The following is a 20267-nucleotide window of genomic DNA, read 5'->3' as shown; positions in this document are numbered from 1 at the left end:
CTCAATCTGTTGACATGTTTATGTTCCTTCTGAAGAGAAATGCATCACACACACACACACACACACGCACGCACGCACGCACACACACACACACACACACTAAGGCTGAGTAAGGAGTAACTCCTACAGTGCAGGTTAAATAACATTGAGCTGAGCTGTGTTGATAAAGGAAGTTAAACAGAGTAGTCTAGTTCGAGTGCAGCTGTGTGTGTGTGTGTGTGTTTTCTCTTATCTGACAGTTTGTTTGGCCTCTCCAGTCTCCTCCAGCTGTACCCCCTCACACAGATGACCTGCTGCCCAGAGAGGAGTGGGGATGACTGGGCAGGAGCGGGCATCACCATGAGGACTGTTGGTGGTCCTCCATCTCACTCTCTTGTCCCTCTCTCTTGCCTCCTGAAGTGATTCTCGTTAAGGTGTCGTGTTTCTGCTCCTCAGTGGGGTTAAGGACTTCTCACACCTGCCCACAGCTCATGGAAAGGATGAGACCGTTACAGCACACACAAAGACACTCAGACACACACAGTGCATGGAAAGGATGAGACCGTTACAGCACACACAAAGACACTCAGACACACACAGCTCATGGAAAGGATGAGACCGTTACAGCACACACAAAGACACTCAGACACACACAGTGCATGGAAAGGATGAGACCGTTACAGCACACACAAAGACACTCAGACACACACACAGTGCATGGAAAGGATGAGACCGTTACAGCACACACAAAGACACTCAGACACACACAGTGCATGGAAAGGATGAGACCGTTACAGCACACACAAAGACACTCAGACACACACAGTGCATGGAAAGGATGAGACCGTTACAGCACACACAAAGACACTCAGACACACACAGTGCATGGGAGAGAAACGTGTACGTACGTGCGTGTATGTGCACTTGCGTGTGTGTCAGCTTGACTTTCCCCAGCTTTCTCTGCAAGACTTTGCCACAGCCAAAATGTAAACACACTCTTACTCTCTGTGTCTCTCTCTCCCTCTTTCTCCCTCTCTCTCTTTCTCTCTCTGGGGTCGGGGTTAAGCACACAGCTCCTTTGAAGGTCCGTACCTCCTTAACCCTTCCTCTCCTGTGTTAGAGAGTGCTGAAAGGAGGAGCGGGGGAGTGGAGAGGCCCCTGATCCATCTGTTAAACAAACACAGTGGAGATGAATCACCCTACCACAAGCTCCTAGAGGAATGTCCAGTACACTACCGTATAATACAACAGGGCTCTCCAGACAGAGATAAGAAACAACCAGATTATGAATGAGAAATGTCTCTCTGTAACTGTTGAGACCATCAAAGATTGTGTTTGTGTGTGTGTGTGCATGTGTATATTATAAAATCTGAATGTTCAGTCTGGAGACTGTCTTGTGATCAAAGAGCCTAAGTGGTGCTTATCGGTATCTCCAGCCATGATACATCTCCATGATACAAATCAGTATTCGACGTTCATCCATGTCTGAGGATGTCGGGAGATGATGTGGAAATCAGCCACTAGGGGCAACAGTGAGCACTGTTACCTTCAAAAAGATGTTCTATTGTGGATGGGGATGGTGGATGGGTGTAAGCACTTGCCTCTGATTCTGAAGGTTGCAAGTTGGAATCCAGCGATAGAAAGTTGGTTTTTAGATTTTTGTTTTAAGCCTATCCCAAACCTTAACCCTTACCTTAACCATTCAGAGTTAATGACTAACCTTAAGATTTAGGAGTTAATGCCTAAACTTAACCCTAACCTTAAAAAATCTGAGTTAATGGCTAATCTGAACCTTAAACACTTCAAAATTTGACGTTTCCAACATCAAAATTTGACGTTTGAGAAGCATGAATGAAAGTCTAATTCTAACGTGAGACTGAGAGCTAGTTGGCTATCTCTCCCTGCCTCTTCCCTCCCTTCCTCGCTCCCTCTTTATTCCCCTCTCCCTCTATACTCCCTTACTTCTTCCCTCTCTTTCTTCCCCTTTCCCCCTCTCCATTCCTCCTTCATCCCCCTCTCTCCCCCTCTCTCCAGCTCTCTCTGTCTTCCCCTCTCCTCCTTCCTTCTCTTTCTTCCCCTCTACTTCCCCCTCTCCCTCCTTCCTTGGTTTTGGTTTTACACAAGTATTAGATCTAATTATAATCTGACATCAATATCTTCAGTTTTACCCATCCTCTTTAAGAACACAGGCATTTGTGCGATGTTCAGCCCTTAATGACATCATTTGGGGGAAATAATTCATTAGAAATGGAGTGTAATTGAAAAAGCTGATTATGTTCCACTTACAGCAGTAGGTCCTAGGAGTCAGTCACTTACAGAAGTAGAGTGGTCTGGTGGTCGTCTGGCTTTGGCGTCTAACTCAGGCTCTGTGTGTTTAAAACATAGAATTAGCATGGATAGAGCTTAAGAGAAACAGGTGTGCTACAGTAAGGCTGGAACAAAAGTAACTGCTCGTAAGTAAATTGTATCTGCCAACAGTTACCCAGGCTACATTAGCTAGCTAGTAGCTATACACATATTTTACAGTTAGTCACTACAGCTGCTGCATGCAACAATGATATCCTACTTACAGTACCATGACCATGGCAGTTCCACATCATTCGACCCAACATTCCAAACGGTATGTATCAAATATGGTACACCCACCAGGCAAAGTTGATTAGAAGGATAATGTCTGTTCTATAAATTCTAATTCCATGGTTTAAAAGCCCTGAGAGTGGTAATGTCATTAAGCTGTTCATAGTAACGAGCCCCAGACTCAGGCTAATAACCCCAAATGAGACTTTATGGCTGAAATAGTCTTGGTTGTTCTGGAGTAGATCTTCATATGGATACAAAGCTGTCAGGGATAAGAGAGGGCAAAGAGCACAGGGGTGGGTGTACACACAAGCAGTTATCATTGGGCAAGCAGGCGTGCATGTGTATTGTAGCTGTACTGAGATATGATGCAGGTGGACTGATGCACTGCGCCCTGGCAGGGAGACGGGACTTCATTTTCAGACTTTTAGCTCCATTACAAGATGCTCATACAGAAGCTCTCGTCTATTTGTGTTTCTGTGAGTAGGGTTAATGGGATTGTTCTGGATTTTGACAATAAGGAAATCTACTTCGCTAGAGTCAGATGAACTCGTGGATACCATTTTGCATCCAGTATGAAGGAAATTAGAGGTTGTTTTGCAAGCCAATGCTAACTTGTGTTAGCACAATGACTGGAAGTCTAAAGGAACAGCTAGCATGCTAACTGTTCCCATAGACTTCCAGTTCCAATCATTGAGCTAACAGTAATTAGCAATTGCACTAACGCTATTTAGCAACTTCCTTTAAACTGAACACAGATACATAAAAATGTTATCCATGAGTTCATCTGACTGGGGAAGTAGAAGGGGCTTCATTGCCAAAATCCCAAACTACCCCTATAAGGATAAAGACGCACACAAACAGACAAAAATACAAAACATAGTGGGGGTGAGATCTGGTAAATTGTGCACAGGATAGATAAATACTGATCATCATTACGCTGAACTCATCATTAGTCCTCCCCCCCTCTCGCGCTCTCTCTCTCTCACACACACACACAGACACACTCTCTCTTTCTCTCTCACACACACATAGACACAAACACAACTCTGGAACCATGAAGGTGCTATATAAACTTGTAATCAATTTCTCTCTCTCTCTCTCTCTCTCTCTCTCTCTCTCTCTCTCTCTCTCTCTCTCTCTCTCTCTCTCTCTCTCACAGACACACACAAACACACACTGTGTGAGCTGCAGCATGAAGACAATAGGAGGGGTTGCAGGTCAATCAGACAGGTCAGGGAGGTCAGACTAACTTCATTAGAGAATCTAGAAAGGCTGTTGTAATACCTCACCACTGGTCTAGTGCAGTGGTGGTCACTAAATACCCGGGCTGTGACGTGGTTGGAGTTGTCAAAAAAGCAGCATGACAGAAATATGATGCCAAGTTTTAGAACTACCGGTAGTTTCTTTGGGAAGATATACACTGAGTGTACAAAACATTAGGTACACCTGCTCTTTCCATGACATAGACTGACCAGGTCAATCCAGGTGAAAGCCATGATCCTTTCTTGATGTCACCTGTAAAATCCACTTCAATCAGTGTAGATGAAGGGGAGGAGACAGGTTAAAGAATGATTTTTAAGCCTTGAGGCAATTGAGAAATTAATTGTGTATGTGTGCCATTCAGAAGGTGAATTGGCAAGACAAAAGTTTTAAGTGCCTTTGAACAGGCACCTACCTAGGTAGTAGGTGCACCGGTTTGCCAGGCGCACCGGTTTGAGTGTGTCATGAACTGGAACTCTGCTGGGTTTTTCACGCTCAACAGTTTCCTGCATGTATCAAGAATGGTCCACCACCCAAAGGACATCCAGCCAATTTGACACAACTGTGGGAAGCATTGGAGTCAACATGGGCCAGCATCCCTGTAGAGTCCATGCCCTGACGAATTGAGGCTGTTCTGAAGGCAAAAGGGGGTGCAACTCCTAAAGTGTTCTTAAGGTTTTATACACTCAGTGTATAACGCGATCTGGGCATTTGAACAACAGCATATTTCACTTTTGCATGTCAAAACCCGGATGACTACTACGGCACATGCTGACACTGTTTTGAACAGATTAGATTATACTATTTAGAATGAGCAGCCAGCTCACGAACAAACGAGTGCACGAAGGAGAACGCAACAAACATGCAGATACAATAATTGAAAACACATTATCTAACTGGGGATAGCTAGCTAACATAATGTGACAAATCATGATGACCTAGCCAGCTAACTTTCATTCTGAAATAACTTCATTTGTCATAAGTTATTCAGATATTAGTTTAGAAAGACTTGAAATTGGCATGTGAGCTAACTAGCTAGCAAGCTACCAGATAGCTATAGCTAGCTAGCTGCTTATCAAAAGGTAGATAACTGGTTCTAACATTTTGCAAACTATTTCTCAATGTTTCTCAAAATTACTGTAGCTGGCTAATTAATTGATCATGCTTTGTGATACACACGGTTTTATGCTGTTTTAGTCCACACTATGTTTCCCTGTCACCTACAGTAGAACCTGATAAACTACATGGGGGGACACAATATAATTGGCCAGCCACCGTCATGTTTTCCTGTCCTACCAGATCGACAAAGGTTCCAGCTTTTGTATCCCTCTGTCTTTCAACTCTTGTTGGATGTAGATGTCTGGTTTATCTAGATGTCTGGTTTATCAAGACCCAGGCTCCCATGACTGTTATGATTATTCATTTACAAGTAAATTACAATTATCTTTTTGCTTTAGTGCCATCTGTACCTGATAGAGCAGATCTAGTCTTGCGTGCGGAAGGAAGTAAACCATCTGGCACGAGAGACTCATTTGGAGGGAGACTAGAGCAGACCCAAAAGTTCTGACTGAAAGCACATTTGAGCGTCCCAGGATGATCCATTTACTTTGTACAGCTATAGTTTATGCTGTGAAATCCTGCGATTTCATTGGGGCAGTTCCCACTCAGAGCAAATAGCTGGCAAAACAATCCAAGTAGTGTTCTCACGGCCTATGCGCCCCGGAGGCGGAGCTGCTGCAGCCAGTCACTGAAGAGCAGAATAGTAAGTAACTGAACAGCTTGTATTGAACAATATAGTTTTGAAAGAGGAAAAAGTACACATTTACTGCACTTTTATTTAAAACATAATCCATCAATTATATAATATATATTTTTTAAATATATGTGTACTTATTTTTACCAATCACAAGTGGGGCGCCACCCCAAAGGCCCTAATGGAGCAGGCCGCCACTGGTCAAGTGCTCTATATAGTCCATACAGTCTGCAGTATAGATGCATGTATGTGTTAAACAACCCTAATCCTGCAGGTTTAGAGGGTCAAAGGCTGTTCAAGTGGTGGACTGAGATCCATCCTAATTTCCCATCTGTTTGCAGCATGGAGCTCTGTGAGGAGGCCCAGTGATCAGCCTGCATGTCTCCAGCGCGGCGCTCCATGAGGAGGCCCAGTGATCAGCCTGCATGTCTCCAGCGCGGCGCTCCATGAGGAGGCCCAGTGATCAGCCTGCATGTCTCCAGCGCGGCGCTCCATGAGGAGGCCCAGTGACCAGCCTGCATGTCTCCAGCGCGGCGCTCCATGAGGAGGCCCAGTGACCAGCCTGCATGTCTCCAGCGCGGCGCTCCATGAGGAGGCCCAGTGATCAGCCTGCATGTCTCCAGCGCGGCGCTCCATGAGGAGGCCCAGTGATCAGCCTGCATGTCTCCAGCGCGGCGCTCCATGAGGAGGCCCAGTGACCAGCCTGCATGTCTCCAGCGCGGCGCTCCATGAGGAGGCCCAGTGACCAGCCTGCATGTCTCCAGCGCGGCGCTCCATGAGGAGGCCCAGTGACCAGCCTGCATGTCTCCAGATCCCCTGCTGCACAAAAAGACAAACCACCTCTAATAGAGTCATGCTCTGTTCACCAGCCCAGAAACTCAAACAAACTACTATTAGACCCTAGAAATGTCCCTCGCATAAACACATGAATAGGCACAGACAGACAGACAGACTGGCACGCACACACACACACACACACACACACACACACACACACACACACACACACACACACACACACACACACGAAAGTGAGGAAAGGGGAGTGGAGACGCACCCCCCAGTGAGTAGTTGGAGGGTTGGGGGTTGACGTGGAGCCAGTGTCCAGTCTCATTACAGACAGGGGAGTTGAGAGGCATGCTAATCCACCCATCCCCCTACACCCATACACACACATACACACAACCCTCTTTCACCATCTAGAAAATCAGCAAGTGCGACTTCAAATAATTGTATTTAATTATATTATTTATTATATTATAACGTCTCATGTCAATCAACTTTAAAGCAACTGCAGATGAGACTGTAATGTCCAGGCCTCAGGCCCTACTTCAGCAGCCAGGCAGCACATGCAGCCAGCAGGCTCCTTCCCCAGCATTCCCCCAGTGTTCCCTGGAGGTTTGTTGTTACACATGTTCCATGATGTTGGCAAACAGCCCGACAAGACCCCTGCAGAGACACTAACACACAACAAAAACATCAATAAACAAACAAACGCATAAACACACCCCTACACACATCCCCCAATGCACACACACGCCTTCCCTATTTACCATCCCATTGATGGCCATATTTTCCCCTACTCCCCCCTCCCCTCCCCAAACATACACACACATACACTCCATGCGCCCCTTAAATATGGTCTCTCATCACTAATCGATGAGCCCAAAGAGCATCATTACCATAAACACAGACTTCCTCTCAGGGACATACACGCTTTGTTTGGGCTGTCCTGTTGACCTTTAATAATGGATATCCAAAATGTTTATCACCTCCGCTCAGTGGGGGAGAGAGAGAGGAGGAGAGAGGGAAGCATCTTTAAGGAAGATCCACTTTTGTTTTTTAACATTTGTTGTCTTCACTTCTTGTTAGTTACTGCAGATTTAGGCTTTGTGTTCGTGCATCCATCAAAGTAGCTGGAGCTGAGATGTGTGATGAGGTGGAGAGGGACAAGCTTTGATGGGGAAAAAGGGAAGGAAGGATTTCTCTATACTGCAGTGTAATTTAATTTATTTTTGAGACTTGCAAACCTGCTTAAAATGAATAAGAGTTCTGGCCAAATTAGGAGAGGAGGTAAAGTCACTATTATTCCTTGTTTGCCATTATAGTTAAGATCCAATGATGGTTATTGGCAAGAGTGGAGATGGGTTCAATCTGAAGGATCAGGACGGGGCAGCTGTGAGGGCAGCAAAAACTTCCCTGAGGTATGTGTGGTGCCTCCACTCATCTCACTTCGTTCTCTTGGTGGACCCACTCTCCACAAGTAGAGCCCCACCAGCCACTATACTTTAATTCAATTCACAAGGTATTACAAACTGACCACAGTATTTAAGTGGCAGTCTTTCTCCAATGTATTTACAATGACATCATCCACAGACGTTGGTACATTAGGGAAGGAGTGGGAGCTTATTAAAAGCCCTAAAAGGGCATTGCGCCCTAAAGTACAAAGAAGTACTTGCATTTTGTTTTGTGTGTGTTCTCTGTTAAATGTTTGCTTAGCCTACATGTTCACACGTTTTATAAATGTAATGTATGCAATAACGATGTATTCATACTTCAACTCTTCCATATCCATGCAATGTCCACCGCCCTCATATGACATGTCTGTTAAAATGTTTTATCTGGTTCTTCAATGACAGACGAAACAGACAAGGTTTGATTCTAGACTTGGATTCTATACAAGTGAAGGCCAACAAAATCCAATTTATTATATGGAATGTGCACAGGCTTCATGATGCCAAAAAAAAGGTTATTGAACATTTAAAGGGATTGTCAGCAGATGTGGTTATCCCGCAAGAGCTACACTTCAAACAATGAGAAATGTAATACTTAAAGAGGAGCTTGGTTGGAGGGGCCTTTGCAGCCACCTTCTGTAGTAACAGAAGATGTTTAGGCATCCTGATAAATAAGCACATGGACCAAGGCCATTTTCAAGTTTTGAATTATACCTTACAAGGGGGAAAAAATGCAATTGATTTAATTGTATATCCCCCATGGGCAAATCTGGTGTTTTTAGATAGCATTTAAGCTATATTAGATCAGACCCACACTGGAACTATTAGTTTAGCAGGTGACCTAAATCAAGCATTCAGCAAGTTAGACAGAGAAATGGAAAAGGGAAATTCAAAAAGACTCCAAAGAGGCTGACCAATTCCATCAATATACAATATGTTACATGACACCCGGAGATTATTATTCCCAACTACAAAAGGTTACTCATTTTTTTCTCAAAGTAAGAAAAGCTATTCAAGAATCGACTACAATGTACTGGGTTACAAAATCCATTTCCCACTGTGATTATTAAAACCTACCCTAACCAGAAACAGTGGATGGATGTTGGCATTCGCGCAAAACTGAAAGCGCGAACCACCGCATTTAACCATGAAAAGAGGTCTGGGAATATGGCTGAATATAAACCGTGTAGTTATTCCCTCCGCAAGGCAATCAAACAAGTGAACATGCCGGTACAGGGACAAAGTGGAGTCGCAATTCAACAGCTCAGACAAGAGACATATGTGGCAGGGTCTACACGAAATCACGGATTACAAAAAGAAAACCAGCCACGCCACGCTTCCAGACAAACGACACCGACGTCACGCTTCCAGACAAACAAAACACCTTCTTTGCCCGCTTTGAGGATAATACAGTGCCACCTTTGCGGCCCACTAACAAGGACTGCCCACCCCCCACCCCTTCTCTGTGTCTAAATGACACAAAAACGATTTTCTCTGTCACACACTCAGTCACAACACGTGCCTGGCTTCAAAAGTGCGTTGTGAGTGACTTCAGCAGCAGGCGCTCAGCTCCTGCACAGGCCAGCAGCAATTTCCGCAAATTGCAAATCATTGTTGGCTGACTGCAGCTGTCTGTGCAGGAGCTAAACGTCTGCTGCTGACGTCACTCACAATGCATTTTTGCAGCCAGTCACGATAACTAACTACCAATACACTGCTTAAAACTATAATTGTTCAGAATGTGTAGGTTTACTAGATAAAAATAAAATAAATCAAATGTAATTGTTCAAAAATGAAATGTGTTGTGTTTAAAAATAAAACTATCTGATCATATAAAATGTGTTGTGTTTATATTACTTTTACAAATAAAAATGTGATAAACAAACAAATCTAAACTAACAAATGTCAAATCATATTTTTAGCCGAGATAGCCAGTCAATCTGAGTAACGTTATTGTGTATTCTACGTAATGACGCAGTTTTACGTTATTATGCAATGATATCGCAACATAATTTATCAACTTTTAGCAACAAATCGACCTGCCTCTAGCAACTCCCCCTGAAAATGAGTTGGCAACACTGCGCGCAGCACTCACTTCTGTCATCATGAAGTGCTTCGAGACCCACTTCAGTTTGCATACCGCCCCAACAGGTCCACAGACGATGCAATCGTCATCACACTGCACACTGCCCTATCCCATCTGAACAAGAGGAATACCTATGTAAGAATGCTGTTCATTGACTACAGCTCAGCATTCAACACCACAGTACCCTCCAAGCTCATCATCAAGCTGGAGGCCCTGGGTCTCAACCCCGCCCTGTGCAATTGAGTCCTGGACTTTCTGACGGGCAGTCCCCAGGTGGTGAAGGTAGGAAACAACATCCCCACTTCGCTGACCCTCAACCACAATGGTGCGTGCTCAGCCCCCTCCTGTACTCCCTGTTCACCCACAACTGCATGGCCATCAAATCAAATCATATCAAATGTATTTATAAATCCCTTCTTACATCAGCTGATGTCACAAAGTGCTGTACAGAAACCCAGCCTAAAACCCCAAACAGCAAGCAATGCAGGTGTAGAAGCACGGTGGCTAGGAAAAACTCCCTAGAAAGGCCAGAACCTAGGAAGAACCTAGAGAGGAACCAGGCTATGAGGGGTGGTCAGTCCTCTTCTGGCTGTGCCGGGTGGAGATTATAACAGAACATGGCCAAGATGTTCAAATGTTCATAGATGACCAGCAGGGTCAAATAATCATAATCACAGTGGTTGTCGAGGGTGCAACAAGTCAGCACCTCAGGAGTAAATGTCAGTTGGCTTTTCATAGCCGATCATTCAGAGTATCTCTGCTGCTCCTGCTGTCTCTAGAGAGTTGAAAACAGCAGGTCTGGGACAGGTATAATGCCTGTGAATGCCTCCAACTCAATCATCAAGTTTACAGACGACACAACAGTGGTAGGCTTGATTACCAACAACGGCGAGGCAGCCTACAGGGAGGAGGTGAGGGCCCTCGTAGTGTGGTGTCAGGAAAACAACCTCTCATTCAACGTCAACAAAACAAAGGAGATGATTGTGGACTTCAATCAACAGCAGAGGGAGCACCCCCTATCCACATCGAAGGGACAGCAGTGGAGAAGGTGGAAAGTTTTAAGTTCCTCAGCGTACACATCACAGACACACTGAAATGGTCCACCCACACAGGCAGTGTGGTGAAGAAGCCGCAACAACGCCTCTTCAAACTCAGGAGGCTTAAGAAATTTGGCTTGTCACTCAAAACCCTGACAAACTTCTACAGATGCACAATCAAGAGCATTCTGTCCGGCTGTATCACAGCCTGGTACGGCAACTATACCACCTTCAACCGCATGGCTCTCCAGAGGGTTGTGTGGTCTGCACAACGCATCGCCGGGGGCAAACCACCTGCCCTCCATGACACCTAGAGGGCCTGATGTCACAGGAAGGCCAAAAGGATCATCAAGGACAACAACCACCCAAGCCCCTGCCTGTTCACACCGGTACCATCCAGAAGGAGAGGTCAGTACAGGTGCATCAAAGCTGGGACCGAGAGACTGAAAAACAGCTTCTCTCTCAAGGCAATCACACTGTTAAACAGCCATCACTAACTCAGAGAGTCTGCTGCCTACATTGAGACCCAATCACTGGCCACTTTATTAAATTGATCACTAGTCACTTTCAACAATGCCACTTCAAATAATGCCAGTTTAATAGTGTTTACATATCTTGCATTACTCATATCATATGTATATACTGTATTTTATACCATCTATTGCACCTTGCCTATGGCGCTCGGCCATCGCTCATCCATATATTTATATGTACATATTCTCATTAGGTGGCTTTTACTTGCAAAATATATTGAAATGCACTAAAGACAAACAAAGGGTACAAATGGAAGATTTGCATGTTCATCCCCAGAATCTTTTCACTTGTCTGTTTTCAAAAGATGGAGCTAAGAACATGAACAACTTCATAGTAAAGAAGACCATAACAACATGGAAGGAAATGAAACGCATTCTACAATAACCAATATCACTCCCTAAAAAACACACCGCTTTGGAACAATCCTTGGATAGCTTTACAGAAATCACAGATAAATTGGCCCACAGCACATCTTCAGAGTCACATCACGTGTAGAACTAACAATGAGTCAATGATTCCTGCTTTCTGGGAGTGCTATAAAGTCCAACAGTTATGGGCCGTTAGAAAGCTGGCTGTCAGAAGTTGAATAATGTAAATCTACTTTTAATCTGTCTATCTGCATATTTAAAGACATGTCATATGGGGGTACAGTGAGATACCCAATGAGTCGGACAATATTATTTTTGTCCCTTCTATTGAAGAAGCTATTACTTAAACACTGGAAGTCAAACGATACTCCAACGTTAAGTGAATGGAAGAATCACATTCTTTATTATTTCAATATAATTTGTAAAAGATCTGGCTACAGACAGAAACAACATAAAACTATTTGAAGTCATATGGGCCACAGTCTTACAAGCATTAGAAACAACATTGGGTGTGGTTACTGTGGGAACATGTGGGTCTGAGCAAGTGTGATGGCTTTAATGTTTGTGGAAATATATGTATGTAAATGTTAAGTTGTTTATTATTTTTGACCATATATTGTTAAAAAAAATATATAATAAGTTCAATAAAATATATTTTTTAAAAGGGATGTGTGATGTGTGTCTCTGAAGTGTGTGTGTATTCATGGCTGGAGGTTGATGTGTGTGTGCTGGTGTCTGCCCCTCCTCTCCTCTCCCAAGGGACAGCAGAGTGACAGAGGGAGACCCAGGGATGGATGGAGCAGAAAACGACAAACAATAACAGATGATCAGCCTGAGAGTCAGGAGGATGCCTTCAAATATTAATCAGCTGTTAAAAGGTCTGGTGGCGTTTACATGGGTGTGAGGTCCCCATCTCCTCAACCTCACACTGTCATCCCCGACAACACACTTTTATTTTAATAGCATCGCTACATTAGCATTAACAACTTTGTATGTATCATGTGTGTGTGTGTCCGTATGAGTGTGTGTGTGGCATCTCCATGCATGAGTGGCCTGTGAGTGTGTATTTCATCAAAAAAACATACACTTGCGTCTCCCTATTCCCTCCATCGCTATATTGTTATTTTTCCCCTCCAATGGCTCTAGGTCACGACAATATGCGCATGCGCGCATGCGCGTGCGTGTGTGTGTGTGTGTGTGTGTCACGTTTGCATTTGTAGATGCATTTTCCTGGTCCTGCTGCTCTCCTCTCGTCTGTCTCACCATCTTCAACACAATATGATCAGTAGAGTTACAGTCAACTGGTAGGCATAACATCATACTGTATTTCCATTAGCTACATTAGATGATTGTTAATAACAGTCCCATTTGTCTCCTGTTATGTTGTAATGTAGTCTAACAAAGGTGACGACTGAGCTGTTTACTGTCTGCAGTCTGAAGATGACAATGCTCTTTGGATCACAGGTAGCAACTAGTCAGTGAAGATCTGTTATAGTCACTAAAAACGACTGGATGTATTAGCTGTGGCACAGTCCACAGAGAAATGTGTGATATCAGGTGTGAGACAGCTTGAAATCATGAGATTACACTTCTCTCGCTTTGTCTGCAGCCGTTGGTCAGATGGGGAAAATGCACACGCACACACATGCACGTCTGTGGCGATCTGAAAAGATTCTGTGTAGTGAGAAATAAACTCAGCAAAAAAGGAAATGTCCCTTTTTCAGGACCCTGTCCTCCAAAGATAATTCGTAAACATCCAAATAACTTCACAGATCTTAATTATAAAGGGTTTAAACACTGTTTCCCATGCTTGTTCAATGAACCATAAACAGTTCATGTACATGCACATGTAGCACGGTCATTAAGACACTAACTTACAGACGGTAGGCAATTAAGGTCACAGTTATGAAAACTTAGGACACTAAAGAGGCCTTTCTGAAAACACCAAAAGAAAGATGCTCAGGGTCCCTGCTCATCTGAGTGAACGTACCTTAAGCATGCTGCAAGGATGCATGAGTACTGCAGATGTGGCCAGGGCAATAAATTGCAATGTCCGTGAGACGAGTGAGTACTGTGAGATGGCTAAGACAGTGCTACAGAGAGACAGGACGGACAGCTGATCATCCTCGCAGTGGCAGACCACGTGTAACAACACCTGCACAGGTGTACACTTCGGTACATCCGAACATCACACCTGCAGGACAGGTACAGGATGGCAACAACAACTGCCCAAGTTACACCAGGAACGCACAATCCCTCCATCAGTGCTCAGACTGTCAGCAATAGGCTGAGAGAGGCTGGACTGAGGTCTTGTAGGCCTATTGTAAGGCAGGTCCTCACCAGACATCACCGGCAACAACGTTGCCTATGGGCACAAACCCACCATTGCTGGACCAGACAGGACTAGCAAAAAGTGCTCTTCACTGACGAGTGGCGGTTTTGTCTCACCAGGGGTAATGGTCGAATTTGCATTTATCGTCAAAGGAATGAGCGTTACACGAAGCCTGTACTCTGGAGCGGGATTGATTTGGAGTTGGAGGGTCTGTCATGGTCTGGGGCGATGTGTCACAGCATCATCGGACTGAGCTTGTTGTCATTGCAGGCAATCTCAACTCTGTGCGTTACAAAGACATCTTTCTCCCTCATGTGGTACCCTTCCTGCAGGCTCATCCTGACATGACCCTCCAGCATGACAATGCCACCAGCCATACTGCTCGTTCTGTGCATGATTTCCTGCAAGACAGGAATGTCAGTGTTCTGCCATGGCCAGCGAAGAGCCCGGATCTCAATCCCATTGAGCACTTCTGGAACCTGTTGGATCTAAAGGTGAGGGCTAGGGCCATTCCCCCCAGAAATGTCTGGGAACTTGTAGGTGCCTTGGTGGAAGAGTGGGGTAACATCTCACAACAAGAACTGTCAAATCTGGTGCAGTCCATGAGGAGGAGATGCACTGCAGTACTTAATGCAGCTGGTGGCCACACCAGATACTGACTGTTACTTTTGATTTTGACCCCCCTTTGTTCAGGGACACATTATACCATTTCTGTTAGTCACATGTCTGTGTAACTTGTTCAGTGTATGTCGCAGTTGTTGAATCTCGTCATGTTCATCCAAGTATTTACACATTAAATTTGCTGAAAATAAACCCAGTTGACAGTGAGAGGACGTTTCATTTTCTGCTGAGTTTATATAGGCTAAATATAGACCTTATAGATATGTAGGTAGGCTATAAATAGAAGTAGAGAGAGACACAGAGATACAGAATGGAAAACAGACCACATGCCTTATCAGACACACACACACACACACACACACACACACACACACACTGTAGTGGAGCTTCTATGTCAGTAGTTTGCCATTGGGGGCAACAGAGGCTTTGTCCATGTATTGCCATAGAGACAGGATAGTACAGCAGGGTAGAGGGCAGTCCGAAGGGAACGTTTCTCAAGTTTCTAACTGCTGATCAGAAACTCCCACCAGATAAAATTGCCTTGGATCAAGAGGATTATTTTCAGACTGTTGAGGAACAACTCTTAATGTGCATTTGTATGTGTTTGTATGTGTGTGTATGTGTTTGTATGTGTTTGTATGTGTGTGTATGTGTTTGTATGTGTTTGTCTTTGTTTTTCAAATAAATAAAAAATGTGTTGGTCACATACACATGGTTAGCAGATGTTAATACGAGTGCAGCGAAATGTTTGTGCCTCTAGTTCTGACAGTGCAGTAATATCTAACAAGTAATCTAACAATTCCACAACAACTACTTAATACACACAAATCTAAAGGGATGGAATAAGAGTATGTACATATAAATATATGGATGAGCGATGACCGAGTGGCATAGGCAAGATGACATAGATGGTATAAAATATAGTATATACATATGACGTGTAAACATTATTAAAGTGGCATTATTAAAGTGGCTAATGATTTCAAGTCTGTATGTTGGCAGTAGCCTCTCTATGTTAGTGATGGCTGTTTAACAGTCTATGGCATTGAGATAGAAGCTGTTTTTCAGTCTCTCGGTCCCAGTTTTGATGCACCTGTACTGACCTCCTGCCTTCTGGATAATGGCGAGGTGAACAGGCAGTGGCTTGAGTGGTTGTTGTCATTGATGATTTTTTTGGCTTTCCTGTGACATGCTGTAGGTGTCCTGGAGAGCAGGTAGTTTTCCCCCGGTGATGTGTTGTGCAGACCGCACCACCCTCTGGAGAGTCTTGGGGTTGTGGGTGGTGCAGTTGCCATACCCGACGGTGATACAGCCTGACAAGATACTCTCAATTGTGCATCTGTAAAAGTTTGTGAGGTTTAAGGTGACAAGCCACATTTCTTCAGCTTCCTGAGGTTGAAGAGGCGCTGTTGCTGTTGTGCCTTCTTCACCACACGGTCTGTGTGGATGGACCATTTCAGTTCGTCCGTGATGTGTACGCCGAGGAACTTAAAACTTTCCACCGTCTCCACTGCTGTCCCGTTGATGTGAATAGGGGGGGTGCTCCTTCTGCTGTTTCCTGAAGCCCACGTTCATATTGGAAGTGTGTGTGTGTGTGTGTGTGTGTGTGTGTGTGTGTGTGTGTGTGTGTGTGTGTGTGTGTGTGTGTGTGTGTGTGTGTGTGTGTGTGTGTGTGTGTGTGTGACAAAGATCTGATGAGTGTATCACACAGATGATTGAGAAACAGACATAGATCAGAGAGGTGGATCAACAGTTCCAGATAATAATCATAGCATTCATAAAAACAAAGTGACAAAAATGTGACTATCGGAGTTAACATACTGTATGTACCTGGGATAGTGTGTTTCACAGGAGTTTAAGATGGAGAGTTTGAAGAAAGGCAGAGAGATAAGGAGGAGAAACTGAAGGAGTCTGCTCAAATTTGACAAATTCCTCACATTGGGTGGCTAACACACACACAGACACTGGAAAACCCATCATAGTCACATTTGCCATCTTGCAGGAGAACGAGGCAAAGCGAGGCCATGTTGAGAAGAAGTCGGAAAGAGAGAGGGGTGCTGTGCGTCAGAAAGAGGGAGGGAGAGACAGTGCGCTCCTGGAGGCTTGCAAACTGAGCAGTGCATGGTGGAGAAGATTGCCCTCTACTGGACCTTCCTGGAACAGGTCCTCAGACTGATCAAGGTACCGAAGACTGGCACTCACTACGGCCTTTTCACACTACTACTCTGACCAACTAAGCTGAGGATGCAGCGTCTGAGAGATTTCCGGGAAAATTACCTAGAAAGTTTTCAGGAAAGTTACCTGTGAAAATTACCTGGGAAATTACCTGTGTGTGAAAATTGATAATATCAGGTTGTTCATTTGTGCCAATTTGAAGTTTGAAGTTTCTGGGAAAGTTACAGTTAATGACCGGGAAAGTTATAATGGCTAAACCTTTACAATTCACCCCTCCTGAGAAAAGTGTTTATCTATTAAACTTTTAGGTCTCTGGACATGCCGCTAACATTCTTAACTTTAAAAAAACGTCCATATTTCTTGTGGGATCAGCGCACTTGCTTTCTCTTGGAAATGTGGGCTGATTAATCTACCAGCTCATGTTTGTTGCAAATGGAATTTCCACATCCTGGTTCCACCCAAATCCCAGCTTCAACCACAACCCTAACCCTAACTTCATGTCCACATCCCGGTTCAAACCTAATCCTCAACCACAACCCTAAACCTAGCTTCATGTTCAAATGTATAACGTGTGCATGTGTGCAGTTGAAGGCGGAAGTTTACTTACACCTTAACCAAGTCCCTGTCTTAGGTCAGTTAGGATCACCACTTTATTTTAAGAATGTGAAATGTCAGAATAATAGTAGAGAGAATGATTTATTTCAGCTTTTATTTCTTTCATCACGTTCCCAGAAGTTTACATACACTCAATTAGTATTTGGTAGCATTGCCTTTAAATTGTTTAACTTGGGTCAAACATTTCGGCTAGCCTTCCACAAGCTTCCCACAGTAAGTTGGGTGAATTTCGGCCCATTCCTCCTGACAGAACTGGTGTAACTGAGTCAGGTTTGTAGGCCTCCTTGCTCGCACATGCTTTTTCAGTTCTGCCCACACATTTTCTATGGGACTGAGGTCAGGGCTTTGTGATGGCCACTCCAATACCTTTACTTTGTTGTCCTTAAGCCATTTTGCCACAACTTTGGAAGTATGCTTGGGGTCATTGTTCATGTGGAAGACCCATTTGTGACCAAGCTTTAACTTCCTGACTGATGTCTTGAGATGTTGCTTCAATATATCCACATAATTGTCCTGCCTCATGATGCCATATATTTTGTGAAGTGCACCAGTCCCTCCTGCAGCAAAGCACCCCACAACATGATGCTGCCACCCCCATGCTTCATGGTTGGGATGGTGTTCTTCGGCTTGCAAGCCTCCCCCTTTTTCCTCCAAACATAACGATGGTCATTATGGTCAAACAGTTCTATTTTTGTTTCATCAGACCAGAGGACATTTCTCCAAAAATGTCCCCATGTGCAGATAGTAGTCTGGCTTTTTTATGGCTGTTTTGGAGCAGTGGCTTCTTCCTTGCTGAGCGGCCTTTCAGGTTGTGCCGATATAGGACTTGTTTTACTGTGGATAGAAATACTTTGGTACCTGTTTCCTCCAGCATCTTCACAGGGTCCTTTGCTGTTGTTCTGGGATTGATTTACACTTTTCGCACCAAAGTACGTTCATCTCTAGGAGACAGAGCACCTCTCCTTCCTGAGCGGTATGACGGCTACGTGGTTCCAGGGTGTTTATACTTGCGTACTATTGTTTGTATAGATGAACGTGGTACCTTCAGGTGTTTGGAAATTGCTCCCAGACTTGTGGAGGTCTACAATTTTTTTTCTGAGGTCTTGGCTGATTTCTTTTGATTTTCCCATGATGTCAATCAAAGAGGCACTGAGTTTGAAGGTAGTCCTTGAAATACATCCACAGGTACACCTCCAATTTACTCAAATTATGTCAATTTGCCTATCAGAAGCTTCTAAAGCCATGACATGATTTTCGGAAAATTTCCAAGCTGTTTAAAAGCACAGTCAACTTATTGTATGTAAACTTCTGACCCATTGGAATTGGGATACAGTGAATGATAAGTGAAATGGTCTGTCTGTAAAAAAAATGACTTGTAGATGTCCTAACCGACTTGCCAAAATGATAGCTTGTTAACAAGACATTTGTGGAGTGGTTGAAAAACTAGTTTTAATGACTCCAACCTAAGTGTGTGTAAACTTCCGACTTCAACTGTATATTTAGTATGAAGAGATATGGCTGCTGCTGGGGAGGTTTGCCACGCTGCTATCCACCAGAGAGCAGTTGCAGCAGAGGGAAAGAAGCGAGGTGCAGGATCCAGGTGCAGGATCAGGCTGACGGCCAACTGGGGGGCACAACAGAGATACACAGACCAGCAGAGCTGCGGTATTCTGCAGAAGAAAAACCTGTTGTCTCAGCTACAGACAGAGCTGGACCAGATACGCGTCAACACTCTCTGATCACACACTCACAGTCCTTTAGATGGGTCCCAGATTTACCATATATTACAGTCCATGTGTCTCTATCCAGAAAATAAACCGTGGGGGGGGGGTTCAGGTGAGCACATGGTACCACATCCAAATCAAAGCAGCGAAGGAGACACTTCTATTGGGCCAAACCAAAGTGGTAACCTTTAATCTTTACCACATGATGGGTGGGACCGCAGGGTAGGAAGAGGGAGTAGCCATCGATGACACAGTGACACAGCTGGAGAAAATTTGTGATGTCACAGCTGGAAAAGGTCAGTGATGTCACAGTGATGTTACAGATAGAGAAGGTTAGTGATGACAGCTAAAGGTCAGCTATTGCCACGTTAACTTGCTAGTCGGAACTAGGAAACTCTGGCATTTCTGACTTGCTAACTGGTTGTAGTTATACAAGTGCCACGGTCAACAAATCAGCAAATCGGAAATTTTAGAGTTTCTTAGCATATGAACATGGCATATGTCACGGTGATGTCAGAGCTGGAGAAGGTTAGTGATGTCACATTGATGTTACAGTTAGAGAAGGTTAGTGATGTCACAGTGATGTAGAGTAGAGGGCAAAATAATTTGCTTACAGTAAAATCTGAATGTATTTTGCTCTCCAGACCCAGCTCTTCATTCAGGATCAGTCTGCCATAGTTAACAACCTCAAACAGAGCCCTTCTCAGCTTTCTACTAAAGCCAGTTTACCAGGTGTAGGATGATCAAGTGGACAGACAGAGGATACTGCAGGGATGATTGTTGGGGGTTGGCATTCCATATCTTGTGCTGTTTCCACACAGATACTAATGTGATGATCACCATTGTGCAGCAAACGTGCCATGATGACAATACTTCCGCTGTGTCTTTGTGAGACGGATGATCTCCGTATTTGTGGTTCCACTAAGCATGGAGGAGGAGGTATCAGGGTGTGGGGGTGCTTTGCTGGTG

General features: G+C 44.2%; 1 pseudogene; it reads left to right on the top strand.

Moving 5' to 3' along the window:
• Nucleotides 1–15904: 15904 nt before the first annotated feature.
• Nucleotides 15905–20041, top strand: LOC139412356 (coiled-coil domain-containing protein 42 homolog; annotated as a pseudogene).
• The last annotated feature ends 226 nt before the right edge of the window (nucleotides 20042–20267 follow it).

The sequence above is a fragment of the Oncorhynchus clarkii genome, chromosome 6 (genome assembly GCF_045791955.1).
Source record: "Oncorhynchus clarkii lewisi isolate Uvic-CL-2024 chromosome 6, UVic_Ocla_1.0, whole genome shotgun sequence".
In the NCBI taxonomy this organism is placed as follows: Eukaryota; Metazoa; Chordata; class Actinopteri; order Salmoniformes; family Salmonidae; genus Oncorhynchus; species Oncorhynchus clarkii.
Note: the sequence above shows the minus strand (reverse complement) of the source record. Positions and strands in the feature narration are given on the sequence as shown.